Source organism: Chamaea fasciata, unplaced genomic scaffold (genome assembly GCF_029207755.1).
Source record: "Chamaea fasciata isolate MVZ Bird 193981 ecotype frontalis unplaced genomic scaffold, bChaFas1.0.hap1 SCAF_366, whole genome shotgun sequence".
In the NCBI taxonomy this organism is placed as follows: Eukaryota; Metazoa; Chordata; class Aves; order Passeriformes; family Sylviidae; genus Chamaea; species Chamaea fasciata.
This window is the reverse complement of record NW_027094451.1, coordinates 29,122-45,073: the sequence shown is the minus strand read 5'-3', so window position 1 is coordinate 45,073 and position 15,952 is coordinate 29,122. Positions and strand designations below refer to the sequence as shown.

Below are 15,952 nucleotides of genomic sequence, written 5' to 3'. Positions count from 1 at the left end.
CATCCAGGAGCTGGAACCCTAACTGTCCTTGGAGTGCCCAATGTCTCCTACAACCTGACATTAGGAACTTAGTCGGTGAGCATAGCTTCCCACAGAAGAGAGCCACTGTTCCTGCACAGAGCTCTGTACCCGGGAGTGGGCTTCTGCCACTTAGAATTCTGAACAGTGTACTCACTCCCACAACCAAGCTGCCATGAAGCTGAAACCCTAGCTGCCCTTAGACTGCCAAACACCCCCTGCAAACTGACATCAGGAACTTGGAGGGGTGAGTTTAGCTTTCCACAGAAAAGACCCACCGTTCCTGCACAGAACTCTCAGCCACGGAGTGCGCTGCTAACTGATAAAAATAAGTTCAGCACAGGACTTCTGCCAGATCCAAGCATCCAGAAGCTGGAACCCTAACTGGCCTTGGAGCGCCAAATGTCTCCTACAACCTGACATTAGGAACTTAGTCGGTGAGTATAGCTTCCCACAGAAAAGACCCACCGTTCCTGCATAGAACTCTCGGCCACGGAGTGGGCTGCTAACTGATAAAAATAAGTTCAGCACAGGACTTCTGCCAGATCCAAGCATCCAGAAGCTGGAACCCTTACTAGCCTTGGAGCGCCAAATGTCTCCTACAGCCTGACAACAGGAACCTGCTGGGGGGAGTTTAGTTTCCCACAGAAAAGACCCACAGTTCCTGCACAGAGCTCTGTGTCCCAAAGTGGGCTTCTGCCACTTAGAATTCTGAACAGTGCACATTACTCCCAGAACCAAGCTGTCAGAAGCTGGAACCCTAACTGTCCTTGGAGTGCCCAATGTCTCCTACAACCTGACATCAGGAACTTGGTCGGTGAGTATAGCTTCCCACAGAAGAGAGCCGCTGTTCCTGCACAGAGCTCTGTGCCCCGGAGTGGGCTTCTGCCACTTAGAATTCTGAACACTGCTGCACTTCTCCCATAGCCAAGCTCCCAGAAGCTGGAACCCTAACTGTCCTGCGAGTGCCCAATGTCTCCTACGACCTGACATGAGGAACTTAGGGGGGTGAGTTTAGCTTCCCACAGAAGAGAGCCACTGTTCCTGCACAGAGCTCTGTACCCGGGAGTGGGCTTCTGCCACTTAGAATTCTGAACAGTGTACTTACTGCCACAACCAAGCTGCCATGAAGCTGAAACCCTAGCTGCCCTTAGACTGCCAAGCACCCCATGCAAACTGACATCAGGAACTTGGAGGGGTGAGTTTAGTTTCCCACAGAAAAGACCCACCGTTCCTGCACAGAGCTCTGTGCCCGGGAGTGGGCTTCTGCCACTTAGAATTCTGAACAGTGCACATTACTCCCAGAACCAAGCTGTCAGAAGCTGGAACCCTAACTGTCCCTGGAGTGCCCAATGTCTCCTACAACCTGCCATTAGGAACTTAGGGGGTGAGTATAGCTTCCCACAGAAGAGAGCCACTGTTCCTGCACAGAGCTCTGTGCCCGGGAGTGGGCTTCTGCCACTTACAATTCTGAACACTGCTGCACTTCTCCCATATCCAAGCTCCCAGAAGCTGGAACGCTAAGTGTCCTGCGAGTGCCCAATGTCTCCTACAACCTGACATTAGGAACTTAGTCGGTGAGAATAGCTTCCCACAGAAGAGAGCCACAGTTCCTGCACAGAGCTCTGTGTCCAGGAGTGGGCTTCTGCCACTTAGAATTCTGAACAGTGTACTTACTCCCACAACCAAGCTGCCATGAAGCTGAAACCCTAGCTGCCCTTAGACTGCCAAACACCCCCTGCAAACTGACATCAGGAACGTGGAGGGGTGAGTTTAGCTTTCCACAGAAAAGACCCACCGTTCCTGCACAGAACTCTCGGCCACAGAGTGGGCTGCGAACTGATAAAAATAAGTTCAGCACAGGACTTCTGCCAGATCCAAGCATCCAGAAGCTGGAACCCTAACTGTCCCTGGAGTGCCCAATGTCTCCTACAACCTGACATCAGGAACTTAGGGGGTGAGTTTAGCTTCCCACAGAAGAGAGGCACTGTTCCTGCACAGAGCTCTGTGCCCGGGAGTGGGCTTCTGCCACTTAGAATTCTGAACAGTGCACATTACTCCCACAACCAAGCGGTCAGAAGCTGGAACCCTAACTGTCCTTGGAGTGCCCAATGTCTCCTACAACCTGACATTAGGAACTTAGTCGGTGAGTATAGCTTCCCACAGAAGAGAGCCACTGTTCCTGCACAGAGCTCTGTGTCCAGGAGTGGGCTTCTGCCACTTAGAATTCTGAACAGTGTACTTACTCCCACAACCAAGCTGCCATGAAGCTGAAACGCTAGCTGCCCTTAGACTGCCAAACACCCCCTGCAAACTGACATCAGGAACCTGCTGGGGTGAGTTTAGCTTCCCACAGAAAAGACCCACCGTTCCTACACAGAACTCTCGGCCACGGAGTGGGCTTCTGCCACTTAGAATTCTGAACACTGCTGCACTTCTCCCATATCCAAGCTCCCAGAAGCTGGAACCCTAACTGTCCTTGGAGTGCCCAATGTCTCCTACAACCTGACATTAGGAACTTAGTCGGTGAGTTTAGCTTCCCACAGAAGAGAGCCAATGTTCCTGCACAGAGCTCTGTGCCTGGGAGTGGGCTTCTGCCACTTAGAATTCTGAACACTGCTGCACTTCTCCCATATCCAAGCTGTCAGAAGCTGGAACCCTAACTGTCCTGCGAGTGCCAAACGTCTCCTACAACCTGACATTAGGAACTTCGGGGGGTGAGTTTAGCTTCCCACAGAAGAGACCCACAGCTCCTGCACAGAGCTCTGTGCCCGGGAGTGGGTTTCTGCCACTTAGAATTCTGAACAGTGCACATTACTCCCAGAACCAAGCTGTCAGAAGCTGGAACCCTAACTGTCCTTGGAGTGCCCAATGTCTCCTACAACCTGACATTAGGAACTTCGGGGGGTGAGTTTAGCTTCCCACAGAAGAGAGCCACTGTTCCTGCACAGAGCTCTGTGTTCGGGAGTGGGCTTCTGCCACTTAGAATTCTGAACAGTGCACATTACTCCCAGAACCAAGCTCCCAGAAGCTGGAAGCCTGGCTCCCCTTGGACTGCCAAATGGCTCCTTAAAACTGACAATCTGAACCAGAGAGGTATATTTACTTTCCCCAGAAAAGCGGCCACCGTTCCTGCACAGAGCTCTGTGCCCCGGAGTGGGCTTCTGCCACTTTCAATTCGGAACACTGCTGCACTTCTCCCATATCCAAGCTCCCAGAGGCTGGAACCCTAACTGTCCTTGGAGTGCCAAATGTCTCCTACGACCTGACATTAGGAACTTAGGGGGTGAGTTTAGCTTCCCACAGAAGAGACCCATTGTTCCTACACAGAGCTCTCTGCCCTGGAGTGGGCTGCTACCTGATAAAATTAAGTTCAGCACAGGACATCTGCCAGATCCAAGCTCCCAGATCCTGGAACCCTAACTGTCCTTGGAGTGCCAAATCCATCCCATAAACTGACATCAGGAGCCTGCTGGGGTTAGTTTAGGTTCCCACAGAAAAGACCCACTGTTCCTGCACAGAGCTCTGTGTTCGGGAGTGGGCTTCTGCCACTTAGAATTCTGAACAGTGCACATTACTCCCAGAACCAAGCTGCCAGAAGCTGAAACCCTAGCTGCCCTTAGACTGCCAAACACCTTCTGCAAACTGACATCAGGAACTTAGTCGGTGAGTTTAGCTTCCCACAGAAGACACCCACCGTTCCTGCACAGAACTCCGTGCCCGGGAGTGGGCTTCTGCCACTTGCAATTCTGAACACTGCTGCACTTTACTCCCAGGTCCAAGCTGTCAGTAGCTGCAACCTTGGCTCCCCTTAGACTGCCAAATGACTGCAACCGAGTTGCACATAGTGAACAGCACAGAAAAAAGAAACAACACGGATGTGAACGTCCAGAAAATCTAACTGTTAAGTAAGAACCATCTGTAAGCATCACTGTTTATTAACTATCGCTACCATTGTCTGTATACAGCTGTATGTTGCTTCTATAAAGACATAAGTGTGTGGAATATATGTGTTCCTAGAGTTAGAATTCAATTTGTTTTGATAAGTTTATGATATGGGGATAAGACATAGAATGCCCTAGGGTGACTTTATGCCGCTTGTATCCCCAGTCGCTTGTTCTGGACCTTTAAGACTGATTTTGAGAGCTAAGCAAGGAAAGAAAATGGTTGCAGTTTGTTTTAAGAAAACGACTTTCACTCCTCTGAATACCCTCTCTCGTATATTCAGCTCAAGCACAGACAGACTGCAGCACAAAGATGTGCTTTGCTCTTAGTTTCAGCTAGTTAGGGCAGAGAAGTTCCCTCGCTATTTGTTTTCCTTTTTCTTAGGACTGTTTAAACCTGCTGCAGACTGAAAAACCCAGAGCAGCGCCGAGAGCTGGCACCTGCAGCCCACGGGGCCTGCACCTGAGCATTTTATCAACACCAGAACAGCTGATAAGAGACCAAAAGAGCTCAGCTACAGCCCACAGCAAAGACTTTCTGAAGTTACCATCTCGCTTCAAAATAACAAAAAGTTTTATTATTTCATATTATTCATTCTTTATGCTTGCGACCACTTTGTTTGTTAAACAAATAGGTTTTCCCACTTTTCTCCAAAGAAATTCTTTGCAAAAGCAGTTTAAAAGAAAGAGACTGTTTAGGTTTACTTTCCAGAAGAACCCCATTCAAAGGTTTCCTCCCAAATTTACCCTAAACCTCGACAGCAACAAACAAATCAAACTACACAACAAAGAAGTCACAAATAAACTTCAATTAAAAACACCAAAACAAATAATTCCTAACTCAAGAAACCCATAAACCTCAAACCATCAAAACAAAAATACCACTTATAAATACACACAAAACCAAAAAAATCAATGTAACTATAAACAATACCTTTCAAATGATCCATAAGTATAAAACATATACTGCAATCAAACAAGCCAAATAAATTAACCCCTATACTATAATAAACAATAGTCCAATTACAAATATTAGGAAACACAAAAAAATTACCTACATTCCACTACCTCAACCCACCAAAACAAACACTACATACTCACCATGATAAAAGCCACCGCTAAATAAATAACCTCCCCTATACCTCACACTACAGCCACTTCCACCATTGTAAACCTTAGAAAACATTTCCTTTAAAAATACAATATCTCACCAAAAAAAAATATTTCAACAATAAAACTCAGTTCTAAAACAATCTGATCGACATGTAAACTAAGAAACCTACCATGAAATAAATAGACCGTATCCCTTAGCATACACCATCTACAAACAAAATAAAACTACACAAAAAATTATTGAAAACCACCTTAAAACAACTAAACAGAAAAAAACTTTTAAAAATATTAAAATTGCATCTAACAAAACCTCCACCGGCCAGGCTGGCCCTAGGTAATCTGAATCCCTACATACAATAAACAAAAACAAAACCCCAATCGCACGTATCAGAAGCCTATTTTAAAAAAAAAAAAAAAAAAAAAAGCTACTTAAATTAATTCTACCTCAAATACAAACAAACCCATCCATACAGTTACCTTCCCTCAAAAACCAAATTACAGGCAATAAATAATACCAAAAAATAACATGAAACACTATGTACCACCAAAGAATGCAATATTGAATAAAAGCACCATATAAGTAATAAAGTAATAAAAGCACCGCATAGAAGTACCACTATTTATTAAAATCCCAGGTGAAGGGGGATTCCCCCAGTTTGAACACAGACAATAAAAGGAGTTTCTTTCCTCAATTTAAACTCTTTTGTCCTCAAAACCCCCTTTTTTTTTTTCTAGGGACGCCAGGGAAGGATTGGGAAGACAAAATTGAAAGGGAAAAGGAGAAAAGTCCCCCCTACAAATCCACACCGGCTCACCTGCTCCTGCTGCCCGGCACAAAGGTTTGTCCCTCGGCATCTCCTGAAGCAATACTCCATATCCGAGGGTTCCCCCAAACTCTGTAAGACGAGCTCGCCATCATCCCGTAAGACACTCCAGAGAGCCTCGCAGAAGCTGCTCCCTCCGGCAGCTCCACGCTAGAGTGAGCTGAGGCTCCCCGCGTAAGCAGCTCGGGCAGGAGCCACCTGCCCCTCATTATCCTTTACAGCTCACGCCTGCGGCTGCTCTGTCCCCTCGTTATCCTAACAGCTCACGCCTGCAGCTGCTGCCAGCCCGAGGGTGAGGGCGGGGCAGAGGGAACTTGCTGCAGACATTTCACTGTTTGCACCGACACACTGGGGCACCGGGCTTTGCTTGCTAGGGATAAGCAAAAATTAAAGAGTTGACTTTTCTTGTTGTCATCATCCTTGAAGAAAGGAAAAATATATCAGGACTCGTGTGACTTCTCTGTGAACACAAAGTGCAAGGAACTTGGGAGGGGGAGGTCTTAAAACAACACCGGTTTCCTATAGCAGCAGCTGCTTTTGGTGCACACTGAAGCTTCTCTAGGCTTGTTTCAACGCTCTGCAGCAGTTAAGAGAGTACCACCTATTTAGGGGATACTGTAAAAGCTTTAGCTTTTCTAGAGATTTTCTCACCCCTTAAAACTGTATTTTATATTTCTATTTTTGTTACTTATATTTTTCTATTTTTGTATTTATTTAATTTGTGTTGACTTGTTTATTTTTTAAACTATATGAATTCATTTACCTAACACATCAGAACCACAATGAATTAAAATTAAATTAGCCTCGTTTTCTAAGGGGTAAAGATTTAATTTTTATTTAATAATGTTGGTATGTTTTCTCTGTCATTGTTTTTTCTTGGGGGGCAGTGTTTGTAGGGGCTTTTGTTTTGGTTTTTGTTTTTCTGTTTGCTTTGTTTTGGAGTTCTTTGTTAATAAACAAAGAGGTTCAGAGAGGCACAAAATAAAATGTCAACTTTGTTTTATTGCTACCTCTGAAATACAACTCGACACCAAGTTATTGCTGGTAATACTGTGTATGGGTAGAATGAGACCTGTTAAGGGGTTGAAAGGAAAAAAGTGGCAGCATGGTGCTGAATAGCTCCTGCTTTACCAACATGAATTTGGAAAATTTCCTTGGAAATGTGCCCTACAATGTACAAAAACTCCAATTAGGATGGAAAACTGGAAAAAAAAATATATTCTCTTACTAGAATCAGAGAGAGAAAAAACATCAAATAAAAGGAAGAAATAACATCTAAATCCCAGCTTGCCTGGAAAACAAGCTTAGGCATTTCTAATACTGCAAACTTTTGGAACAGTCATCAAGTTGGTGGAAGTTCATGGAACAACAAATTTAAATCTGCTTCCTCTGCTCTAAGTTTAAAGGGAAGTGGAAATTCAACAGGTCCAGCTACTCCTATCCAAGAATGATCTGTGTTTTGTGGGAGTAACAATGCAAAGAAACTCGAATCTTACTTGTATTTGACATAGGAAACTCTCAGCAGAGTTGGGAAGTTTCAGTGGAACAAAAGCACCACATTTCCTGCAATAACAAAATTGGACTCGGCAAGTCAGGAATTTTATTTACACATCCACGGACGAGGAGGGGGATGACACCAGGAATACACTCCAGCTGAAAGCAAGGATTTATTGGAAAAGGCAGGAAATCAAACTGACAGTCTCTGTCCAGTTATGGCCAGGCAATTATCCAGGAGTCAGAAAGAAAAGTGGGAACCTTGGACTGGGATAAGGCCTTCCAGTGGCTTCACTTCCTACTGGCTCTCTCCTTTTTTTGCCAGCTACCTGGAAGAGGAAAAAAAAACAGGAATAAAGTTACAAACAGGATGTCCTTGGTCCAGGCAGACTGAAATGCAGCTCCCAGCGAGGGAGGCCAGGCTGTGCCTCAGGGAGCTCCGGGAATCTGGGATTGCCCGTGGGATTAAAGGGCTGGAAAAGCACACCCACCTGCCAGGTTCAGTGCTGGGACAGAGCAAGGCCGGGGCTCGGGGGCAGCAGTTAGAGCTGGGACTGCAGGAGAACACCCCAAACCCGGGTTAAACATCCGGCATGACACGCAGCACGCTCCGGGAGAAACTCGGGTGGGAGAAGCCCCGGGATGCTCCACGTTCCTTGCCCTTGGCAGCTGTGCCAGGGCCTCCCTCAGAATGCTGACCTCACCGTGCAGCTCCTACAAAACAGGAGAACTTATGGGAATCGCCCAGAATCCCTGGACTTCCAGTTATTAAGAACCACAGCTGCAGCGAAAGGTGTACAAACTCTACTGCAAACCAGTAGGTCTGAGGAGACACAGGACTTTATTCCAGAGGTGGCATGTTGGTGTTACTACTTTAAGCTCCTGCCGCTAGAACATATTTGTACCATAAATTCATTATTGAGGCAGCTAAATTGAAATTAGATTTTTTACAGTAAAGTCAGCCAAAAAAGAGAGTCTCAAAAATAGGATATAGGCCGCACAGTTATTCAAAAAAAAAGTTCTCATTCATGAGCATAACCTGCCAGCCTCTCATGTTTTCAGTCCTTACCATTTATTTTTACCAAGGTGATGATTAAAACCTTGTCAAAAGCTCAAAAAAAAAAAAAAAAATCCAGGACAAGGCAGGTGTTTTCCCAAGTACCCTCAGTGTGGAGCTGTGTCAGCCACAAGTGTTTGCTCCCTCAGCCCAGCCCGGAGCAGGCTCCAGCTGCTGCCCAGGGGGGTTACCAAGGGACTCACCTGTTTGAAGCTGTAAACGCAGGTGGCCTGCACTGGAGTGCCAATAAATGTGAAATGTGTGACTCTCACCTTGAATAGCGATCGATCTTCTCAGGGGAGCCCCTCACCCAGGATGGGGGGCTCTGCCACGGATTTCATCCCTCTGCATCTGAAACAAAGTCAGGACAACAGTCAGAGTGCTGCAGGATACCTTGACAGCTCCACACACCTTGTGGCAATCTAGGAATACCCTCTACAGTCTAACCACACCCCACATCACAAATTTCAAGCCCCCGGCACTATTACCCTCGTACCCCTACACCCAGACTGAGCAGCAAGGCAGAGCAGCTCCCGGCCAAACACACACCAACACCCGTGACACAGCACAGGACAAACGAGGGGACGCAACAGGGACAGAAAACTCTGGGCAAGAAGAATGACCCTGAGGGTCCAGAGAACTTGGAATGAGATGACCGAGGTGAGACGGAAGGTGAGCTGGCCAGGCTCAGAGAACCCTGCAGGAACAAGATGCCATCGGGATGACTTATCCCAAGAAACACAGAGATGGATGCCTGAGAATCCTACGGTCAGAATCCTTGACCTGTCTTTGCATTCTCACAAGACCTAACCCGCCGGAATGGATCAGGGCGGTGCACGGCTGTCAGTACAGCTCAGAACAAGACCTGAAAAGGCATTGGACTGGATGCTTGTGAAGAGAGATGGATTCTGATGAGTGTCCGAGCAGCTGAGGCAAAGGCACCCGGCTGAGGAGCACAGAGATCAGAAATGCTAAGACTGATGCCAGGGGTTTTGACAGGCCCCTGAAAGGACTAAAGGAAAAGACAAGGCACCAAACAGACAGAGTGCACAACAGACAAGTGACACAACACACACCAGGACTGCTCTGCCCTGCACACCTCAGCACTGACATGAAAAATGAGACTTTCCCTTCATGTAGCCTAAGGGGTCACATCTTGGTGCCCCCAACTCCAAATCTGACTTAAAAAACCCCTCCCGGTGATCCCTGCCCTGGCATCCTGCTTTCATCCCCTCTGTGAGCCACAGCCCTCCACTTATCTCTCAGGCATCCAGGGAGGCAAATCCCTGCCAGGTCCAAAGAAGGCCGCCTCTGCCTCAGGAAAATTCCTGCTGTCGCCGGGCTGTTGTCTCTTAGTCAGCTACAACAAAAAAAACCAAACATGAATGCGTGATCTTAGCAGCCCATCACCCAAAACCCGACAATTCTGCTACTCACTGTCTCCTAAGCTTGCCTGTGTCCTCGGCCCCGCGCTTCAGCTGCGCTCAGAGGCCAACGCCGGCGTCGCAGGGTCTGCCTGGGTAAAGAGCAGACAAGGTGACGTGGCAGCGCTGGAACTTGAGGGGACCCTCCCTCCTTCTCCTCCCTGACTCACCTCAACTCCTCGGCCGTTATCCAAGCCTACCTGGATGGGGCCTTCACAAGGAGAAGATCAAGGCTCCATCACAGACTCCTGGAATGCTCCCGGAGGGCTCACGGGTGAGGTGACGCGGGTCTGTCGTCCCGTTGGTGAGAGGGGAGCTCGGCCTCCTACGAGTGGACTCCCTAAAACGCACAATGACGGAGGCTTAGAGTTGCACCAGCTAGTGAGGCTTGAACAATAGCAACGGCTTCTGTCCACCCGTCACTGCTCACCTCGCCCACGTCAGCTTGACTGCTGAGATCCGGCTTCACCACCTAAAAATAAAGACAAAGAACAGAGCTGTAACACAGCCATCATTTACACCTCCCCTGCAAACAGAAACAGGGACTGACCTTCTCAGGGGAGCCCCTCACCCAGGATGGGGGGCTCTGCCACAGATTTCATCTCTCTGCATCTGAAAGAAAGTTCGGACAAAAGTCAGAGTGCTGCAGGATACCTTGACAGCTCCAGACATCTTGTGGCAATCTAGGAATACCCTCTACAGGCCTACTACACCCCACATCACAAATTTCAAGCCCCCGGCACTATTACCCTCGTACCCCTACACCCAGACTGAGCAGCAAGGCAGAGCAGCTCCGGGCCAAACACACACCAACACCCGTGACACAGCACAGGACAAACGAGGGGACGCAACAGGGACAGAAAACTCTGGCAAGAAGAATGACCCTGAGGGTCCAGAGAACTCGGAATGAGATGACCGAGGTGAGACGGAAGGTGAGCTGGCCAGGCTCAGAGAACCCTGCAGGAACAAGATGCCATCGGGATGACTTATCCCAAGAGACGCAGAGATGGATGCCCGAGAATCCTACGGTCAGAATCCTCCACCTGTCTTTGCATTCTCACAAGACCTAACCCGCCGGAATGGATCAGGGCGGTGCACGGCTGTCAGTACAGCTCAGAACAAGACCTGAAAAGGCATCGGACTGGATGCTTGTGAAGAGAGATGGATTCTGATGAGTGTCCGAGCAGCTGAGACAAAGGCACCTGGCTGAGGAGCACAGAGATCAGAAATGCTAAGACTGATGCCAGGGGTTTTGATAGGCCCCTGAAAGGACTAAAGGAAAAGACAAGACACCAAACAGACAGAGTGCACAACAGACAAGTGACACAACACACACCAGGACTGCTCTGCCCTGCACACCTCAGCACCGACATGAAAAATGAGACTTTCCCTTCATGTAGCCTAAGGGGTCACATCTGGGACATCCCCAGCTCCAAACCCGACTCAAAAAATCCCTCCCAGTGATCCCTGCCCTGGTACCCCACTTTCATCCCCTCCCTAGTTCCGAGCCCTCCACTTATCTCTCAGACGTCTGGGGAGGTGAATCCACGCTGGGCCCCAAAGAGGGCCGCCTCTCCTTCAGGGAAATTCCTCCTGTCACTGGGCTGCTGTCTCCTAGTCAGCTACAATAAAGAAAACCAAATAGCAAAGCATAATCTTAGCTGCACATCAGCCAAAACCCAGCAGCTCTGCTACTCACCGTCTCTTAAGCAGCACCGGGTCCTCGGGCCCCGTGCGTGCTTCAGCTGAGCTCGGAGGCCGACACTCGCAGCGCCAAAGCCTTAGAGGCGTTACTGGCACCGAGCCCACCCACCGTGGCCTCCATTAGGGCTGTGAGCATCCCCGGTTAGAGCAGGACAGGAACGCAGGGTGGACATCCCCGGTGAACCTCAACCCTGTGGACTCTGCCCCACCACTGTCACTTCCTGCCTGGCCCTAGCTTAGGGTTACTGCCTGCACCTCTCAGGACTTCTGGCCTTGTCTTGCGTTAGGATTGCTGCCGGCACCTGCTCTCAGGGAAACAGTGTTGGCAGCAGCGCTGTGAGGGCTGGTATACCTGTACTCTGACTTGTATCCTAGGCTGTACCCCCGATTTTCACTGTGTGTTCTCTAGACCTCGAGTCCTTTACTTCTCAAGCCCTCCTTCAGCCTCTGTGTGCCACTGTAAACTCCCCCTGCTGAACCCTACTAACCCTACGCCTTGCAACTGGCATTGCTCCTAATCAGGACACTCCTGGGCCAGGAATCCCCTGCTGCAGCCTAACCCTGTGGACTCTAAAAGAAGGCCAATAATGTGAAGCTCCCTAGAACATGGAGATGGGTCAGAACTGCCCCGCCCAGCAAAGGCTCTGGTGATGCTGAGGAGAAACCCTCACCCTTTACTTTTGAAGGGACCACCCCACTAGGGCCTTCTCTTCTAAGGTAACTTTAAATCACCTCCCGGGACTGAAAAGGTTTTTTCCCTTCTCCTGACCACCAGCCCCAACACTTAGCTTTTGGAACACGAGTGGAACGTCCGTCCTCGACAGAAATGAACATGTCGGCACCGCAGACGTCGACGTGTTCTCAGCATCCGCTTTGGGGCTGCCATATCCAGACTTTGTCTCCGCACCTCCTCACGCTACCTAGGATCACAAAACAGGAAATGTGACTATCCCCCTCCAGAAGAGTAATCCCCAGGGCTCCTCTGCACCGCTGCCCCAGCTCCCCCTCAGATCTTCACTCCGCTCCAGAGGCTGACAGGAGTGGACCCAGCAAAAGGAAAAAGTAAATGCTGAGCACATCGCTCACCTATGGGTCACCCTGCCTAAAGGGCAACTCACCGGCTCTCTCTATTCCTTAGCACGCCTGGGACAGCAGTGGCACCTGCAAAGAAACAAAAGAAGCAAAAAATCATGCTGAGTTACTGTCAAACAGCAACCTCCCCAGTCTGACTGAAGCATGCCACAAGTATACCTTAATGCTGCACCCATCTGGCCTCTGGGGCCAGCACATCTGGCAAGGGGACAACCTAAAGTAAAAAAAAAAAAGAACAGTGAATGCTTAGAGTTGCACCAGCAAGTGAGACTTGAACAATAGCAACTGCTTCTGTCCACCAGTCACTGCTCACCTTGCCCACGTCAGCTTGACTGCTGAGATCCAGCTCCACCTCTGGGAATTCCTTGCTGTCACCAGACTGCTGTCTCTTAGTCAGGTACCATAGAGAAAACCAAATGCTGATGTACAATCTCAGCAGATCTGTTGGCCGGTCAGTGAGGGGGTCTCCCTGTAATACCAGTGGACCACCTAAAACACACAAACAGTAATGGAGGCTTACAGCTGCACCAGAAACACCACTACCCTGACCACACAAATACATGAATACTAGAAAAGAAAAAACAAAAAATAATGCAGCAAAAAAAGCCAACTCTTATTACTATAAGTCCAACTACCAAATATAATAAAAATAACCCCCATGTCCAATCCCCTCAAAAAACCTTCAAAATATATACCTGCAACCCCCTCAATCCTAAAACTAAAAGATCCATTCAACTATAAACAGCATCTCCCAAATTTTCCATAATTATAGAACACACACTAAAACCAAACAAGCTAAATAAATAAATCCCTGTAATACAATAAACAATAATTGAATTATAAATATTAGAAAACCCTAATAAATTAGCTACATCACACTACCCCAAACCCATCAAAACAAATACTACACACTCACCATAATAAAAACCACCACCAAATAAATAAAAACCTCCTTTACATCTCACACTACAGCCAATTACACCATTGTAAACCTTAGAAAACACACCCTCAAAAAACACTGTATCTCACCAAAAACAATTCAACAAAACTCAGTTCAAAAATACTCTGACCGACATGTAAACTACAAAACCTAACACGAAAAAGAAACCATATCTCTCACCATACACCATCTACAAACAAGATAAAGCTACACAATAAATCATTCAAAGCCACTAAACAGAAAAAATAGCCCTACCCAACTTGAATCCCTACATATCACACACAAAACCCCAATACCACGTATCAGAAGTCTAGCAAAAAAAGCTACTTAAATTAATTCTACCTCAAATACAAACAACCCCTCCAACAAAGTTATCCTCACTCAAAAACCAAATTACACATAACATCAAAAATCAGACAAAACACTACACGCCACCCAAGAGCATAATACTTAATAAAAACCACATAGAAATACCACAACTCATTAAAAATCCAGGTGGAAAGTTTTCTTCAGTTTGAATACTGACAACCACAGAAGAAGAGTTTCTTCACTGAATTTGAACTCCTTTTCTCTCCATAACTCCTTTTATTTCCTGGGAGCACCACAGAGAAATTAGTAAGACAAAGCTGCAAAGAAAAAAAAAATCTCCCCTACAAACCCATGCTGGCTTACCTGCTACTGCTGTCCGGCACAAAGAAACCCCCCACACCCACGTGCTCCTGCAGGCGCTGTAAGAAGCTTTCCCACCACCGCAGAAACCACGCTGAGCTCCTCACGGCCCGATGCCAAAGTGAACTCGGGCTCCTCTATTAAACCGCCCCCGGCTAGAACCGGCCCCTCATTATCCTTTACAGCTCACACTTGTGGCGGCTCTGCTGCCCTCCTCATCCTGACGGTCACACCTGGGGCTGCTCTGTCCCCTCACCATCCTGTGACAGCTCTCACCTGCAGCTGCTGCCAGTCCGAGTGTCGGGGCAGGGGAAGAGGGGACTTGTGCTCATCCCCGGAGAATTCGTTGTCCGCACCTGACGCGCTGGGGCACCGGGCTTTCCTTGATAGGGATAACGACCCCTCTTCTCCTGCACGTGCCCAAGGCTGAAACTGGGATTCCACCTCCTAAATTCCGTATGTGTGAGGGTCATAATCCCCAAGGAAATCCCCCCGCAATCGTTACCCTCCATTTACAATTTTTCCTTTGGAATCGTTGCTAACTTGTCTTTCTGTGCAAGGGTTCCAAACGTTCATTGGGAGTTCAGTAGCCGGGTTGGTTTGTTTATAACTTAGCTGACAATCCCAGGCTAAATCCAAACACCCAGAGATACAGGGAAATATGGAGACAGTTTATAAATATTGCCCAACCCTTACCCTGAATTCTTCATCGCACATCCTCGGAGCAGATTTACTCCATCCTTTCTTCCCAGCAGCAGCTCTCCAGCACAAATCTCACTTCTCACAACTGTTTCTTCCCACAAACCAAACAGAAATCTACTACGAGGCGAGGCGGGGAGGGGCGAGGCCGGTCTCGGGGCAGAGCCCCCGGGCCCTCAGGGCGGGCCGGGGGGACCGGAGCAGAGCCCGGGCCGGGTTGGAGCCGGAGCCGGTCTGAGGGCGGAGGCCCCGGGCCCTCAGCGCGGGCCGGGGGGCGGGGGCGGTTCCCACGGCCCGCTGTCCAATCAGCACTGCCGATGCCTCAGCGAGCCCGCCAATCGCGGGGATTCAAAAGGGTGGCGGAAGTAGCTGCTGCTCTATGGGCTCGGTGTGGAACGCCCCGGTGGGGTCCCGGCGCCGTGCACTTGGGACCCGCCCCGCGCCCCTGAAGCCGCGCCCCCGGTACTGCCCGGCCCCGGCTGCCTCCGGGCCCCCCCTCACAGAGCCCCGGCTCCGCCCCGGCTCCGCCCCGACCCCGCCCCTGCTCCACCCCGAGCCCGCCCCGGCTCCGCCCCGAGCCCGCCCCGGCTCCGCCCAGAGCCCGCCCCGGCTCCGCCCCTGCTCCGCCCCGAGCCCGCCCCGGCTCCGCCCCGAGCCCGCCCCGGCTCCGCCCCGAGCCCGCCCCGGCTCCGCCCAAAGCCCGCCCCGGCTCCGCCCCGGCTCCGCCCAAAGCCCGCCCCGGCTCTGTCCCGAGCCCGCCCCGGCTCCGCCCCGAGCCCGCCCCGGCTCCACCCCGGCTCCGCCCCGAGCCCGCCCCGGCGCCCCGCGCTGCCCGGGATGAGGGCGGGACCATCGCCCGCGGCCCCGCCCCGCCCCTCACAGCTGAGCCGAGCCGAGGTTGCTCGCGGCCCTGCGCGGAGCCAGGCGGGGCCGGGAATGGGACCGGCCGTTCTGGTTCGGGTCCTGTCAGTGTC

The 15,952-nt window shown here is 49.6% G+C and overlaps 2 long non-coding RNA genes across 5 annotated transcripts; both read right to left on the bottom strand.

The window, feature by feature from the left end:
• Nucleotides 1-7,883: 7,883 nt before the first annotated feature.
• Nucleotides 7,884-11,593, bottom strand: LOC136305325 (uncharacterized). Its single transcript, XR_010725258.1, has 6 exons — nucleotides 10,425-11,593; nucleotides 10,305-10,346; nucleotides 10,045-10,214; nucleotides 9,888-9,966; nucleotides 8,723-9,810; nucleotides 7,884-8,107 (listed from the first exon to the last, which is right to left on the bottom strand). It is a non-coding gene; the product is annotated as an uncharacterized lncRNA (long non-coding RNA).
• A 73-nt stretch (nucleotides 11,594-11,666) lies between these two features.
• Nucleotides 11,667-15,232, bottom strand: LOC136305327 (uncharacterized). Of its 4 annotated transcripts, XR_010725263.1 has the most exons (6): nucleotides 14,283-15,232; nucleotides 14,085-14,202; nucleotides 12,984-13,159; nucleotides 12,830-12,884; nucleotides 12,697-12,739; nucleotides 11,667-12,498 (listed from the first exon to the last, which is right to left on the bottom strand). It is a non-coding gene; the product is annotated as an uncharacterized lncRNA (long non-coding RNA). The 4 variants fall into 4 exon arrangements; XR_010725260.1 differs by having other exon boundaries at nucleotides 12,984-14,202; XR_010725262.1 differs by having other exon boundaries at nucleotides 12,984-14,202; nucleotides 14,556-15,232.
• Nucleotides 15,233-15,952: the final 720 nt, after the last annotated feature.